Raw genomic sequence first — 16,356 nt, 5'->3', positions numbered from 1 at the left:
GCTGATTTATCATTGTGGGTAAACTTTTCTCGGCATCCCTCCGGGTTAATGTTTTTATATCGGCCAACGTTTCAAGTACCGTCTCGGCACTCATCTTCAGGGCTGAATCATAAGGGCAGCTCATTTATCACTGTTTATTCACAAATAGGGTGCGCGAAATGATTTTCACATACTTTACGTTAATTTCGTTACTATCAGTTCATTGTTGATGTTAACGTAGTCAGTTGATTTTGTAGTTTGACATAGCGCCAATATTTACTTGTAAGAGCGCGAGAAATATTAATACTTTGATCATTCATAATTCTATGGAGATGGCGACCAAACTAAGGTCGTTCAATTCAATCAAATGTTCAAATCAGATTAATCGGTTAAGACGCAGTACTCATGTGATCCTGCAATCAGTAGCATTTAACTATGATTGGATTGTAAATTATTGTACCGATAAATCAGTGCAGTTGGGGAAATACTAATCATTTGTTAATATTGCAAGGCGTTTCTCTTCTGACTTGGTATCATAAATAAATATGGAAAGTGGAACTGGTTGATTGGCATCTCAGTGGATGTTCCTGATAATAGTGGTGGTTTTTAATCTTGGTGAGTGCTTCTTGTGATTTATCAATATCCACCCTTACAGTTTATATGTATGGACTAACAGAATTTTTTTACATCTTCATTAATAGGTGGTGAAGTGAGGACCTGACGATTGGATCATCGTTCTTCTGATTCTGGTGGGCAACAATTACTCCAGGGTGAATCTCTTCTGACTTGTTATCATACATATCTATGGAAAGTGAAACTGGTTGATTGGCATCTCAGTGGATGTTCCTGTTAATAGTGGTGGTTTTTAAGCTTGGTGAGTTCTTCTTTTGATTTCTTTTTATCCACCCTTACAGTTTATATGTATGGACTAACGGAATTTTTTAACTTCTTCATTAATAGGTGGTGAAGTGAGGACCTGACGATTGGATCAACGTTCTTCTGATTCTGGTGGGCAACAATTACTCCAGGGTGAATCTCTTCTGACTTGTTATCATACATATCTATGGAAAGTGAAACTGGTTGATTGGCATCTCAGTGGATGTTCCTGTTAATAGTGGTGGTTTTTAAGCTTGGTGAGTTCTTCTTTTGATTTCTTTTTATCCACCCTTACAGTTTATATGTATGGACTAACGGAATTTTTTTACATCTTCATTAATAGGTGGTGAAGTGAGGACCTGACGATTGGATCATCGTTCTTCTGATTCTGGTGGGCAACAATTACTCCAGGGTGAATCTCTTCTGACTTGTTATCATACATATCTATGGAAAGTGAAACTGGTTGATTGGCATCTCAGTGGATGTTCCTGTTAATAGTGGTGGTTTTTAAGCTTGGTGAGTTCTTCTTTTGATTTCTTTTTATCCACCCTTACAGTTTATATGTATGGACTAACGGAATTTTTTTACATCTTCATTAATAGGTGGTGAAGTGAGGACCTGACGATTGGATCATCGTTCTTCTGATTCTGGTGGGCAACAATTACTCCAGGGTGAATCTCTTCTGACTTGTTATCATACATATCTATGGAAAGTGAAACTGGTTGATTGGCATCTCAGTGGATGTTCCTGTTAATAGTGGTGGTTTTTAAGCTTGGTGAGTTCTTCTTTTGATTTCTTTTTATCCACCCTTACAGTTTATATGTATGGACTAACAGAATTTTTTTACATCTTCATTAATAGGTGGTGAAGTGAGGACCTGATGTTTGGATCATCGTTCTTCTGATTCTGGTGGGCAACAATTACTCCAGGGTGAATCTCTTCTGACTTGTTATCATACATATCTATGGAAAGTGAAACTGGTTGATTGGCATCTCAGTGGATGTTCCTGTTAATAGTGGTGGTTTTTAAGCTTGGTGAGTTCTTCTTTTGATTTCTTTTTATCCACCCTTACAGTTTATATGTATGGACTAACAGAATTTTTTTACATCTTCATTAATAGGTGGTGAAGTGAGGACCTGACGATTGGATCATCGTTCTTCTGATTCTGGTGGGCAACAATTACTCCAGGGTGAATCTATTCTGACTTGTTATCATACATATCTATGGAAAGTGAAACTGGTTGATTGGCATCTCAGTGGATGTTCCTGTTAATAGTGGTGGTTTTTAAGCTTGGTGAGTTCTTCTTTTGATTTCTTTTTATCCACCCTTACAGTTTATATGTATGGACTAACGGAATTTTTTTACATCTTTATTAATAGGTGGTGAAGTGAGGACCTGATGTTTGGATCATCGTTTAACTGATTCTGGTGGGCAACAATTACTCCAGGGTGAATCTCTTCTGACTTGTTATCATACATATCTATGGAAAGTGAAACTGGTTGATTGGCATCTCAGTGGATGTTCCTGTTAATAGTGGTGGTTTTTAAGCTTGGTGAGTTCTTCTTTTGATTTCTTTTTATCCACCCTTACAGTTTATATGTATGGACTAACGGAATTTTTTTACATCTTCATTAATAGGTGGTGAAGTGAGGACCTGATGTTTGGATCATCGTTCTTCTGATTCTGGTGGGCAACAATTACTCCAGGGTGAATCTCTTCTGACTTGTTATCATACATATCTATGGAAAGTGAAACTGGTTGATTGGCATCTCAGTGGATGTTCCTGTTAATAGTGGTGGTTTTTAAGCTTGGTGAGTTCTTCTTTTGATTTCTTTTTATTCACCCTTACAGTTTATATGTATGGACTAACAGAACTTTTTTACATCTTCATTAATAGGTGGTGAAGTGAGGACCTGACGATTGGATCATCGTTCTTCTGATTCTGGTGGGCAACAATTACTCCAGGGTGAATCTCTTCTTACTTGTTATCTATCATACATATCTATGGAAAGTGAACTGGTTGATTGGCATCTCAGTGGATGTTCCTGATAATAGTGGAGGTTTTTAAGCTTGGTGAGTGCTTCTTGTGATTTATCAATATCCACCCTTACAGTTTATATGTATGGACTAACAGAATTTTTTTACATCTTCATTAATAGGTGGTGAAGTAAGGACCTGACGATTGGATCATCGTTCTTGATTCTGGTGGCCAAAATACTCTTTGAGGATGTTTTTCTTCTGGTATCGTAGCTGAGAATTGGATGACTTATACATAGGGAGTGGAAAGTGGTATTGATACAGCTTACTTATTTTTTAATGTTGCTGTTTTGTGTGTGTTTACATGAGATGATGGTTTAGAACTCCGTAGGTTCTTAGTTGTCAATATCTTGCTTGGTTATTGTGTAGCTTAATTCTGTAGTAACAGATATTTTTCTTTATTAATAGGCGGAGTTATCGGTGTCGGAGTGATGTATCCTGTTTGGTTTCTTCTGCTGGTGGGAGACATTCACAATAAGGATTATTCTGCAGCGACAATCTGCCTGTTATACCATTTTGGTTGAAGAATCTTTGGAGGCACAGCTTTATACGTAATCTTTGGTTTTATTTTATTCATTATCCTCTCATATTTGGTTGATATTTAATTTGTTTTGGTTAATGTACTTGATTGACTATCTCATTCCTTTTTTATTGTCATTTTTATATTTGATGCAGTTTAAAGGAGTAATAGGAATTTCTTAATTAATTTAATAGGTGACACATAAATGGTTCATTTCCACACCCGTTTGACCACATATCTGCATTCCTCATGCAGTAGCCGTACCGTTTTGGGCATATTAATCTAATAGAGGAACTATTATCGATGGATTCTTTGGCAGTTGTTCCCATACTTATGTTGTTGGGTGATTATGTGAAACTTGCCAAGTTCTCTGCTAGTAAATTCTTCGTCAATATTTTGAGTGATTACAATTTTTTTAATTTCTTCATTTTTAGGCAATTGTTCTTATTACCTTGTGATGGAACATGTTAATACCTTCTGATGGTGAGCATGGTTCACAGCCATGATGCATCTCCACAATGTTGTGAAGCAGACATGCAATTTTGCAGTAGAATTAGAAGGTTGTGCACTTAAGGCTCCCGGATACCTAGTCCAAAAACTACGCTGCAGACGTCTGGGCAGATTCGTCTGACGCCTCTGTTATTCTATGCACATAACATTTGAATGCATATTTACAAAGAAGAAAGATCGATATTTGAAAAGATCATCGTAATTTTTCATTTCTCGTTTTTCACGCTGCAATATTGACCACGGAAAAACACGAAATTCGGTAAAATTGGCTACCTGCTACGGCGTGTATAATGACGGAACCCAAAATTTTTTACAGTCTTTATAAACTTTAATCCTTTATCTTCATATTAATCCATACCATTTTAATGCAGTCCTCATAGAAGCGGCAATAAATCAATCTATGCGAACCTTTGCACGCTATTTTTGCGCTCTCCACGGCGGCGACATTCTCCCGTTCACATCGCCCTCAGCCACTGAGCGAGTCTCATCGTGGCAGTGGAAGGGTACAACGCTTGCATGGAGTCTCTTGCCTTCAGTTCGCCGGCAGCCGCCGAGCTGCCGGGTGTGGCGGGAAAGAATGCTGTGTCATTTCTCTTTGCCGCGTGAGGGTCGCTCTTGTATGTGTGATGCGTGCTTCGGAGCCGAATTTTAATCTTGTCCAACAACACGCTCAAGGACATGAATTGTTTCACGGTAGGAGCGCAGAACGCCACGTACTATTTAACAGTACATGACCTTATTGCCAAAATACTGTCTTACCATGATGATTTTTCCCTGAATCTTTTGTTCCGATGTAATTACAAAAAAAACATATCAATACAACCAAGATGCATTTCCCACATTGCATGCGAGGAGATATACTTCGTACATTTGCTATCGGTAATGCCGGTTTATTCTCAGCGAGGAGGATTGCTACAAATGACCCTGGTCAGTTTATATCCGCTTCAGTACTGCATTTTACCCTGATACATCAGTTCATTTCGAGATTAAAAGTTTCCTCTCATCGGTGCAATCTTCCTTGCCATAATTTTATACGAAAAATAAGATCAATTACATTAATTCTGCTAAAAATGAAAGATTAGCTTTATATTTATGAGTCTCGAATGTTTATTTTTAAGAAATTCATTAGTTTAAATGCCTAAAATTATGTAACAAATATAATTCTTGATAGCTCGAGTCACGTCATAGATTACGCATCGTGTACCAGCGTGCAGATTTACATCCGTGTGTTCTATCACCGAAATTTTCAATTTTTTGTAATTGAAGTTTTTTATAACGTGCAAGTCAAGAACTCATGGACAACTTGTACTATGCATGATGCATGGAAACATGTTTGCTTAATTCATAACTTGCTAATTCTAAATTGGTAATTGTAATAAAAAATGCTAATTCTGCGGTGCATGCATTTGTCAATTGCCAGGAAAATATGTAAGACATCGGTCTCTTACAACCCACGCTTGCACTCTACGGTCTCTAAAATAGAATTTTTCTTGGCTTCTTTTTTGTCTATTTGATCAATTGAGACGGAAACTTAGATGAGTAAGTTATAATGCAAAAGATATGGCAGCATTTTCGAATTCGTAATTCCTACATACAGGGTAATGGTCTAATTTTTCTGTGGAATGAGTGTCGTTTTTTGGAAACTTAAAAATAGATAAAATATTTTAGGACTAGTTTTGGGTCTCTCATTATTTTAAACTTAAACAGAATATCATACCGCACACTATTTAATTGATTCAGGGATCCATAATTTTTTAAAGAGGTAACAGGATGCACGAATGAGGAAAGGATTCCGCACTCGCGTCATCGCAATCCACGCAACACCGCATATTTTGATATTTTGCAGCATAAAAATGAGATAATTTGATTCTCATCTTCTCACTGTCCTATTCGTCTCTCGTCAATCCTTAGACCCTTGGTTATTACTACTATTGGAAACTATTGAACCGCTCGTTCACATCACTGGGCCTTAGGTCGTAGGCGGCGGAAGACTGACTTGATGTTTGTGTGTTCATTGATGTTGCCACTTGGTCTTCCACCTCTGGCAGCCCTTCCTTACTCTAGAATTTTATTTATACGCTATTATTATTAATAAAACATGTGCACGTTCCCATACACAATTTCGTCGATTTACCTGCGAAGCCAATATTTGCAGTAAATACGCCGCAAAAAGCATCTTTTTTAACGCTATATTTTTTTTACTCACGTCTCGAACTGAAAGCTTTGGTTGAATAAGTAATCGTCTCCAGAATCTCCCGAAGAACAAAGGAACATATTCACCAATAAAATAACTTTTTAACAATTTTATCAATTTACTTTTCATGCGTGAATATCTTATGTGAACATTCACGCCCATTCTAACATTGGCAACAACGTCCTCCAACGATACACCGCCTGAAAATAGCCAAAATGATTGAGTCCGTCGTGCATCGATACTTATTAGTCAATTTATCTGTAGCATTTTATAAAAGTAAAATAGTAAAAAAAATTATAAAATTAATTTTTTGCGATAGATATGTTATGCTTCGTTAGTTTTTACCAGAAAGACTTCTGCCGGGAATTGCATTTGAAAAGGGATTTAAAAGTTTTCTTTACAGAGTAGCGCCATGCAAATTGCATTAACATATGAAAAAATATGATATAAAAGTGAAAAGCAAAGAAAAGAAAGCATATTTTTTTCATGAAGAAAGCATTGGTGAAGTGGTATAGCACCCTTGTCCGAAACTTATTTTATTGCTGGCACTGATAACTCAACATTTTTATATATCTCACAGCGAGCATCATTGTAATATATGGTAATGAACAAATTGATAATATTAACAGTGACTCCAGAGATGCTACAAATGCAGATCTAGAAGATACTCCGCAAACCAACAAAACAAAATCTGACGCAGAAATTGCCCATATGGTGCTGGTAGAATTTATGCCACCTCCCATCCAACATAAATATTGTGGTGGATATATGTTATGGTAGAGAGAAAATTTAACTTCAAAAGTAGCTTCAGTATTAATTGGGAAGGTGAGTAAGACAACGGTAAATCCGGTAAGCGGTATGGATTCTGGTTGTAGAGTTTGAGGAACGACCCACCGACTTAGTAGCAGTTCAAGTCTACAAGTCCGCTATCATTCGTATGGAGATAGAAGTAGACGAGGTAATAATAAGTGAAATGCCTGGTTTAAAAAAACCAAGTAATGATGGGGAAGTATAACGCCTCAGTCGGGGAGGGAGGAAGGGCTGGGAAATAGGAGATTTTGGGTTAGGAAACGCGAAACGAGCGGGAAGAGAAATCAAAAAAATATTGTAGGAGAAACAAGTTATTCGTCACAAAGACCTAGTCCAATTATCCTAAAGTGCAAAAGTCCACCAGGAAGAGTCCAAGGGATACGGAGATACATCAGAAAGACCACATAATAGTAAAACAGATGTAAAGGAATGGCGAAAAATATATCGCATTCTCCCTAAGGTGAACGAAACGAAACCTAATACAGGCATCCCCCGACTTACGTATGTCTCGACTTACGTAAATCCGTACTTACGTAAGCGATAACCGTATTTCAAAGGATTACGTTAATTTTCGAATGCGAGCGCGAATAAGTAGATAATCGCTCGTACAACCCATAGTAGAAAAAATATCGAATAGTTATCGAGTTTTTTACGTGCTAAAAATAACAAAGTGGCCCATTTTTGTCATTCCTCGAAGGAATTTTCATTAATTTCTGCATAAAAATCGCTTAAAAATCCCCAGTCAGCAATCAACGTGAAAATTTGCAGTTGGATGTGGTTGCGCTCATTCCGGTATGATACAACTTGTTATACAGCATGCACACCCGAACTCCGACTTTCAACTATTTAAAAATTGTATCCTTAAGTTTAGACATTTCCATCTGTGGAATTAAAAGAAAATGAAGTTCAAGCTGAAATCTTTATTGCGGAAAAGAATTGATTAGTACCCACGTAACGGAATTGAAATTTTGAGTGTTGGCAATGTACGCCGCGAAAAGGTTTAGAAAAAGTTGACACACGATATTAATTGCGTAATTGTTTACATGTTTCTGGCGGATAATTTTATTAAGCTGCATTTTCTCGTTCTCTCATATTGTGTGCAACTGTAAATGAATATTGCGTCATTGAAAGCTTTTCACCACTAACGTTGTTGCACGTTAATGACGGAGTTGGCTGAATAAAAGCTCACTTTTAATTAGCTTCGTGCTTTGGAAATGCTCTTCGATGTTTTCAGCGAAGTAAATATTCAAATGACGATATTTTCACGTTATTTTATTGAGATATGAGAGAATGAAAGTATGTTTCCGTGCGTGAAAGAATGAGTGTATGTACGTGTGAATGCATCTACGAATATAGTAATTTACTGTTGTATTTTTGTGTGTTATTTGCTCGTAATCCTAGACACTCCTCCTACGTGTATTAACTGTGACAGTGAAACCACCAGATTCATCGATCAACGTAATATATAAAAGGCAGAAGATATAATGATTATAGGTAGGTAGACGATGCATTCATTGGGCCCTTAGATCGCAGTATAACATAATGAATCAATTTAAGTATTCAGTTTAGTAATGTAGCGTTGAGATGCCGGACTTTCCCGAATCCACCCGATCGGTCAACTCTGGCAATAATATTACGCATTTTTGATTGGCAATGCTCGAGATGCAACTCTCAGACTATATTAATGTTTATCGATGTTGTATCTAATAACGTAAGAATACGCGGTAGAGTTCATGAATATCGCAGTGAATTGAATGAAACTTCACCGAGAATTTACCGCGCATTTCTCCGCTGATTATTTCACCGCGCCGATCGCAATCTCTGAAGCACTAACGCAAAGGTTCGACTTACGTAAATTTCGACTTACGCAGAGTCTGCCGGAACGCATCTCTTACGTAACTCGGGGGATGCCTGTATTCAAAAGACTCGTAAAATAATAAAGGTGAGGAAATAGAACGTTGAAACTTTAATGGGAATGTGAGGGTAGATTACTAGAAATCTCTGGAGATTCGTATGACAAAGAAAACTTGGATAACGAAGGAAATTAAAAAAGAAATGGTGGTGATAAGGAAGTGGAAGAACGTAGACACAGTACAGGGAAAATTCTAAGTAAAAATAATCATCTATTACGGTGAGAAACTAAGAAGGGAGAAAGAATTGGTGGAAAACAAGGAGAGACACTGCGAGGAAATGGAAAAGATTCAGAAGTAACGAGAGGTAAACGCGTTGTACGTCAAGGTGAAGTCGCTATCTGGCGGCAAAAGAGGACAAGCCATGTCAAAAATTAATGCTAAAAATGGAAGAATGCTAACTGAGCAAATCGAAGTTCTGAGTAGATGGATGGGGAAGGAGGAGGATCTGCATGGCATCGGAAACAGGCAGGAAAGATTTAACATGTAGAAGAAGCAGTGGTGTGGCATAATCTTGAGCCAAGGAAGAGGCCGCTTCTAAGACATGGAAATCAAGGGAGCTCTCCCTGATATGACCTTCGTCTCCCTGATTTCGCGACAATGGAAAATAAGGCAAAGTGGTAATGAGAATATTAAAGAGAAGAATAGAGAAAAGGATATCGATTACTTGGGCGAAGATCAGTTTGTATTCAGAAAAGGTAAGTAAAGATGTTGTTGAAGTTTATTCGGGATTGCCACCGGATAAGGTTCTCCATCTCTGCCGACGTTTCGATGGCCGGGTCGTCCATCGTCATCAGGGCTTGATGACGATGGACGACTCGGCCATCGAAACGTCGGCAGAGATGGAGAACCTTATCCGGTGGCAATCCCGAATAAACTTCAACAACATCATACGCCGGGAAAACCTCAGATCTTTCTTCGGTATGTAAAGATGCTATTGCGGTTATGAGATCGCTCGTGAAGAGGAACCTATGCTATAATCAGGTTGTGTTTGCCTTATTCGTGGATTTTGAAAAAGCATTTCATAGAGTGGACTGGACAAAATTATGGATATTCTCAAGAAAATAGGCGTCAATTGGAGGGATAGGCGACTCATTTGTAATCTTCATTTGGCCAATACTGCGCAAGTGAAGATAGCGGACGGAGAAACTAGGAGGGCAAGCTTTGCCCGAGTAGCCTTGTAGGTAGTGAACAGTCTTGCCTTACTAGGCAAGACTGTTCACTATCTCCATTGTTTTCTGGAGTATATGCTGAGGTGGTGGCAAGAGAAGCGTGGGATGAGGTGGGAACTGAAGTAAAAGTGGGAGGAATGATGTAAAATCGGTAAGGTTCACGGACGATCAGGCGTTGATTAGCCAGTCAGCGAGAGGGCTGAAGAGTATAGTGGATGCATTACTCAAGAAATGCGATGAATATGGCATGAGGACTACTCACAAGAAGACTAAAGTCATAATTCAGTTAACCAAATTTCCAGGAAATATAAAATTATCCACGCAACGCTTTACTCCCTCCGAAGTAAATGTTACCATAGAGTAAGAATATATACTTACTCTATGATGTTACCCAAAATTTATTAAAACAATTAATAATGTGTTAGTACAATCATAATTAAACTACTTGATAACCTTCTGGGGAGGGGTATTAAAGTTCGAGCAATTGGTTGCTGATTCTCCAAAAAGCAATAGATTGATTGCTTTAAATATAATTTGAACCGTCCTTCCCTATATTTGTAGATTTACAGTTCTCCCTTTACGTCATCATTACCTTTTCTAAGTATTCAAAATTTTCTACCCCATACGAGGATATAAACCTAAAGAAGAAGCTGAAACCAATGCATTAAATTTAAATCTACAAAAATTTATATTTTGCCGACGCGTAATTTTTCCGTTCAAACGCTCATTTATCTATGTAAGACGAAATTGTTTTCTTGATGGTCAGAAATTATAAGAGGATCAAATAGTTTAACATATTTTTTAAAGATTAAATAAGTGGTAACTTATTGTAGAAAATCCAAATAAATTAATTTGTTGATAGTGCGTTTAATGCTCAATATATTTTTTTTTTTTTGCACGGCAGGCTGAGATTTAACAAAAATTGCTATTTTTTCGAGCATTTATTATGTTTCGTATCTGGTCTCAGCTTACTAATTTTTTCAATTCGTATTGTCATTTGTCTTGAGGTATCCTACAGGCAAGACCTAAATGGGATTCCTACTTCATCCTAATTTATTTGAAATGTGCTTTTAATGATGATTCCACGGATAAATAAAAATAAATTGGTCAATTTATTATTTATGCGGTTCGTAAAGATTCACGAGCTACGATTGAAACACAAGATAAAAGTAAATGGACAAGAACGGAGAAAGTGAAGCGGAAGGAGACGAAGAAGAACGACGAAGTGTAGGACATAGCAAGGGAGGCGAGAAAACTGTGTTACAGGAAAGAATGTTGGGTAAGTGAGAGATAGAAAGGAAATAAGAGATTTGATGGAAAGGAATTTCATAGTGAATTGAAGAGGAAATCCATGATAGGAGGAAGTACAGCCAGAATGTTTAGTAAATACTCATTACAAACCTACCTTAATCGGTAGGTTACTTTAGTAATTATATATAAATTTGGACACATTTTTGTACGGATTATATTTATGAAATTTTTATAAGTGCCTAAAATACCATAGCATGCGCCTTCGTCATCCCTAACGTCCAGTTGCAGCCTTCAGGAAGAAGAAATTTCCTCCCGAGATTCTACACTTGATGATTACTGTGAAATCCGATAAGGAAATATTTATCTGAAGCGAAGATCAAAAGTTTCTTTGAAATCCAGGGGAAACAGAATACTCCACGAAATAAACGCATTGTATATTTTTCTTTTGTACTCCACGTGGATTTAAGAAAAAAATTAGATGGACAAGGCTTTATGGGAAAACCTCATGGACGAGAAGTTAAAAACATTTTACCGTCTTCCAGAAATACTTTAATTGGAAAAACTAAGAAATTAATATTTTTATGTATCGGGAGTTACGTTTTTCATTGCAAACGAAATCTCTAAAACATTTTGACGGGTTGAAACACCATGAAGAACAAATGATATTCTCAAAAAATGTCAAGGAATAATAAAACTGTACCTTTCAATTCTTACTTGCCGGATTTTCTCGCTACTACATGAGATTGCTTTAATTAGTAACCAAATCAATTATTAAAAAATTTTTTAATACTTCCGGGTTTTTGGAGACGAAATCTCACCAATCTCTGTGCTCTACACTTCCGTAAATAATATCCATTTCCCAATCTCGAAGACCACCGTGTTGCCTTGAGATTCGTCTACTTCCATGCGGCGCAGAGGCTGAGCACGGTGACACTCGGCTGTTCAACAGTCGCAAACCCGAGCGAGAAGGTTCCCAAAATTTCAGTCATCTAAACCCCATCCCCTCCACATCGCCTCCCCTCCCTTCCCTAAGCACTGCCCCCCCTATGTTCCCTGCCTCGAGACCAAGGTCACTTGCTAGTCGGCTAGGCTCGCTAGCCACTAGGCCGAGTTTTTGAGGGGTGGGGGGAAAGATCCACAACTCGAAAGTGGCCGATGTACCCGGGAGCCTTAATCCTTGGCAGAGATGCCTGGTGTTTTTCTGTTGATGTTTCATTTAAGATATGGAACAATGGAAATCCCTCGTGTTTTGTTTATTCTTAAGTGTGGGTTTAACATATGGCATGGTGACATTCTTGGGATATTGCTGTGAGGATGAAGATGCTATTTTCTAAAATGCTTAGCTTTGTTGTTGCGATTCTGCAGTTTTTAATTCAGGGAGGATTCTTTACAGATTTCCTATTTTGTTCATTTTATCTTTAAAATCTCATCTTGTTCTTGTGTATCAAGTATGTTATTTTCATTACGTATTGGCTCTATTAATTGGGCATTGCATAGTATTTTAGCCTGAGAGAAAACGTGTTAAAGTTCTCAAAGCATTATTATTGTTTTTGTGTAGTCATAGCATTTTCTTAATGCAAGTATTCTGCTTTTTCTTTTCAGGTGTTGCTTCAGTCCCTTGATGCCCAGTGGCCTTGTGAAAAGCTGTTTCTATGTAATAGGAGTTCATATTTGAAGTTTCTCTGACATTCAATGTGGCTTGTTCTAGTACTTTTTGTAAATAAACCAATATTTGCAAATGCTTGATTTTCTTTGACATTTCCTACGTTTCTGTCACCGAGATTTCGGTTTGTGTGTTGTCATCGCTGTTGCTACCAGTCCATTAACACCATGTTCGTAAGTAATATGCTTTAATGTCAATTCGCATACGCCACAGATTTATAAGTGGCCGGTTAATGTATCTTGGAATAGTAAAGTAGCGGTCGACTGTAGCTCGCTACTCGTAGTGCTGATAAATGACAACAGATGGCGCCACCGTCGCACAGTTAATGTGCCCGGCGTAGTTCGCGTGGTTATCGCTTGATGGCGCATCAATCGGAAATCGGAGACCGTCTCTTGAGTAGTGCGGACATTTCGTCATGGGTTCGTCATCGTATCGTCCGGCCGTCTCCTTGTTGTCTCCGGAGACGCTTACCGCTTCCGGGAGGCGGTCTCTTTGGTTTCTGTGGAGAGTCTCTAAGGATTCGGGGGAGACAGTCTCCCGTGTGCTAGCTGGGAAATCAGTTAACATCACCAAGAGAGAGAAAAAAGAAGCAATTGATACCAAAACATTCACAAGGCTACATCAACATACGGTAACATTTCACCTATCAAACATACACGGCACCAAGTAGGTAAGATGTTCTACTCCTACATAGAAATTAAGGCTAAAAAATCAACCTGTTCCATACACCGAGACACAAAAAACAAATTCATAAGAAATTAATGAGGATACCCACTTGGTGATTGTGAAGGTTCGGTTCATGGAAGCTAAGTTAAAGCAGGATAGGATGGCTAGATAGCCAAATCTCAATCACCAGGACAGAATCCTTAAAAGGAAGGAAGGTCACCGTATATTAATGAAATGGTGCATCTAAAAACATTCACAAAGGCAGTACCTTTCCTCATACTAATTGCAGATACGTCTGAGTAATGTGCTCCCATCCTATGGTAGGACAAATTGAAACGTTTAAATAAACCATAGAATACAATTTCATCTAGGCAAACTATTGCTTAGGTACTAATTAAAAAAAAACACTTAATTTATTTACGGCCCAATATCTGAGAAAAGATTTAATGCATTTCCATATTATCACAAAGGATACAAAATTGCCAGCATAACATAATAGTTGATTGATGATACACACGACTGCCTACTCATTAAGTCCTTAAGTTTCATCACGACACGAAAACATTTACCCCATCACTAAATCATTCTTGCACACGGTACATTTAAACTAGAATACTGTCTTAACACTGACGAAAATCGATTGAAATAGTTGGCAAAAACAGGCTGAAATAATTGCACGACTAAACAGCACCAATGGCATAAGTATAACAAACGGATGACAATCGTAAAATATAAAAAACCAGACTTCCAGCGTTTATTACGCCTAGGTCCTGAAAATCAAAAGATTATATATTACGGACGAAACATGGTTCACCAAGAGAAAATGTAACGAGGAAAATTGTAACAGTCATTAAGGCACTCCCTTCCCAAACACAAACATAAAATAACCGCAATTCATTTGTTGGAAAACATACAGTTGAAGAGCTGTCAAATATTAACTAGTATAGCATTCATAAGTGCGAAGTTATAGATGCTCTCAGCTCAGAAATATCACCAACCTTCCAACTGCCAACGAAACGTCAACTGAATACCTACGTTGGAACTACAACAGACAGATCCTTACCACAAAAAAGTACTTCACCAAATACGATCATATTCGTCAATGAAGGTCAATAACAGAAGCACTCTAGAAGAAGAATAATAAGCCAAAACAAAACATCTAATCAATGGCAAGAATACGTTTGTTCACGACTCCTAGAAGCCTTTAAGTACAGGCAAGAGCAAACAACAGAAACACTCATTACATGGATCATACAAACGAGAAATCCACGAGGAATTCTTTGTCCCACTCCTTGTTTCACATGCATCGAAGTAACGTTGTGACTACTTACCGACACCTACACACAAAAACAGATTAAACTTTCGTAATTATTCCCAGCGAGGCATTTCACAAACAATGAATAAATATCTATATGAGTTATGGTTGATTAACGCATTGAATTACGCAATACCAATTTCAAGAATTATTCATTACTAACAGCCGAGTTCAAATTTTAAATGTTACAATCCTTGCACGTCGTCGGAAAAGTGGTAGATATAGAACCGTCAGGCAATGTTAACCCTCCTAAATATTATATCAAACTTCTTAGATACTATGAGACTAACGTAATCCATTTTTATTATTTCGTCATTGAAATACGAATGAATAGCTGATAAAATATCATCACCAATAAAAATTTATGGGTTAAACAAGCGTACGAAACAAATAGTGGTTTTGAGTATGCTCACAATAATTCCGCGAGAAAAATTAAAATTCGCACCTCAGTATTACCGTCATACCCACATGACCAAATCTTATAACATATTCCTACATTTGGAACATGGCACACAGTATTAAGAAAGGTTCCTAAGACTCCGGTCAAGTGTTATTTAGTACTTTTCTGCGTAATTCCTAAACATTTCTTATTTGTGCTCTAGGAAAAACATCGCAATCATAGCTCACGCCGAAGAGTATAAATAAGCTCGCTTGACAAAATAAGGTGACGCCGTGTTCATAAATGCAACTACAGGTTTATAGACAGGGATGTTCTCTTTCAGTGGTACAGCACTACATAGAAACTAAAATAACGCATGAAGGTATTACAAAAATGCCCGCGTGCAGCTAACACCTACATAGACTCCGAAAAGTTATGAAGAAACATGCGTTATTCAGTTCAGGCCTTTCACTTTTGGAATTCATAAACGCATACCTACGGCCTTCGCCGTTACTATGTACAACTAAATATCACATGAATCATGACCATTCAAATAGTTAATGAAATAATTGTGGCATATTTTCAGTGATTAGGAAACTAGAAAAGGAGTGATCTCGTCGAAGAAATTAAGAGTTAAGTATCACATGACGTAACTGATCCATCTGCCTTAAACGAGAAGCACACGCTCTACATTTCGTAAACTCAGGCCCTTGCAAAGTGCTTGCATGCTTACACAAGATAGAATTCAACTGTGAAAGCAAGTACGCAGAAAATGCACACAAAGCCAAAATACAATCCAACATAAATTAAAAGAAAGAGATAAATTAGCATATACAAAGCAACTTCTCCCATTGCGAGCGAAAAATCATTTGGAGCAAGTACCCGGGCAGAGCAAAATCAATCTAAATTTCCTGGAACAGGAGTAGTGGCGCCAAAAACTTAGTTCTATGACCTCTGATTAAAACTTCACTCCATCAAAACAGTAACATACAAATGATTACTTGAACTCACTCAGGTTGGGATGCGCCCTCCCACAAGCTTTGATTGCAGGAAGATGGAGAATATGAAGCCAGG

At 37.7% G+C, this 16,356-nt stretch overlaps 1 protein-coding gene and 1 long non-coding RNA gene across 8 annotated transcripts in view; one reads left to right on the top strand and one right to left on the bottom strand.

The window, feature by feature from the left end:
• The window catches only part of LOC124173192, a 41,337-nt gene extending 24,981 nt beyond the window's left edge, over positions 1 to 16,356 (bottom strand). For 2 of the 4 annotated variants that reach the window (XM_046552709.1, XM_046552705.1), the window contains exons 1-2: positions 16,294 to 16,309; positions 13,698 to 13,787 (exon numbers count right to left, since the gene is read on the bottom strand). The gene's annotated coding sequence lies outside the window, so the exon portion shown is untranslated. Of the gene's footprint in view, positions 1 to 13,697; positions 13,970 to 16,293 lie in introns of those variants that run through there. The other 2 variants (XM_046552707.1, XM_046552706.1) reach the window with 2 other exon arrangements.
• Positions 799 to 12,998, top strand: LOC124173193. 4 transcript variants are annotated; one of them, XR_006868434.1, is made up of 6 exons: positions 832 to 853; positions 1,976 to 2,148; positions 2,753 to 2,928; positions 3,015 to 3,144; positions 3,301 to 3,443; positions 12,862 to 12,998. It is a non-coding gene; the product is annotated as an uncharacterized LOC124173193 (long non-coding RNA). The 4 variants fall into 4 exon arrangements; XR_006868435.1 differs by lacking the exon at positions 2,753 to 2,928 and having other exon boundaries at positions 835 to 853; XR_006868436.1 differs by lacking the exons at positions 1,976 to 2,148; positions 2,753 to 2,928 and having other exon boundaries at positions 799 to 853.

This window comes from Ischnura elegans (genome assembly GCF_921293095.1).
Source record: "Ischnura elegans chromosome 13 unlocalized genomic scaffold, ioIscEleg1.1 SUPER_13_unloc_4, whole genome shotgun sequence".
In the NCBI taxonomy this organism is placed as follows: Eukaryota; Metazoa; Arthropoda; class Insecta; order Odonata; family Coenagrionidae; genus Ischnura; species Ischnura elegans.
Note: the sequence above shows the minus strand (reverse complement) of the source record. Positions and strands in the feature narration are given on the sequence as shown.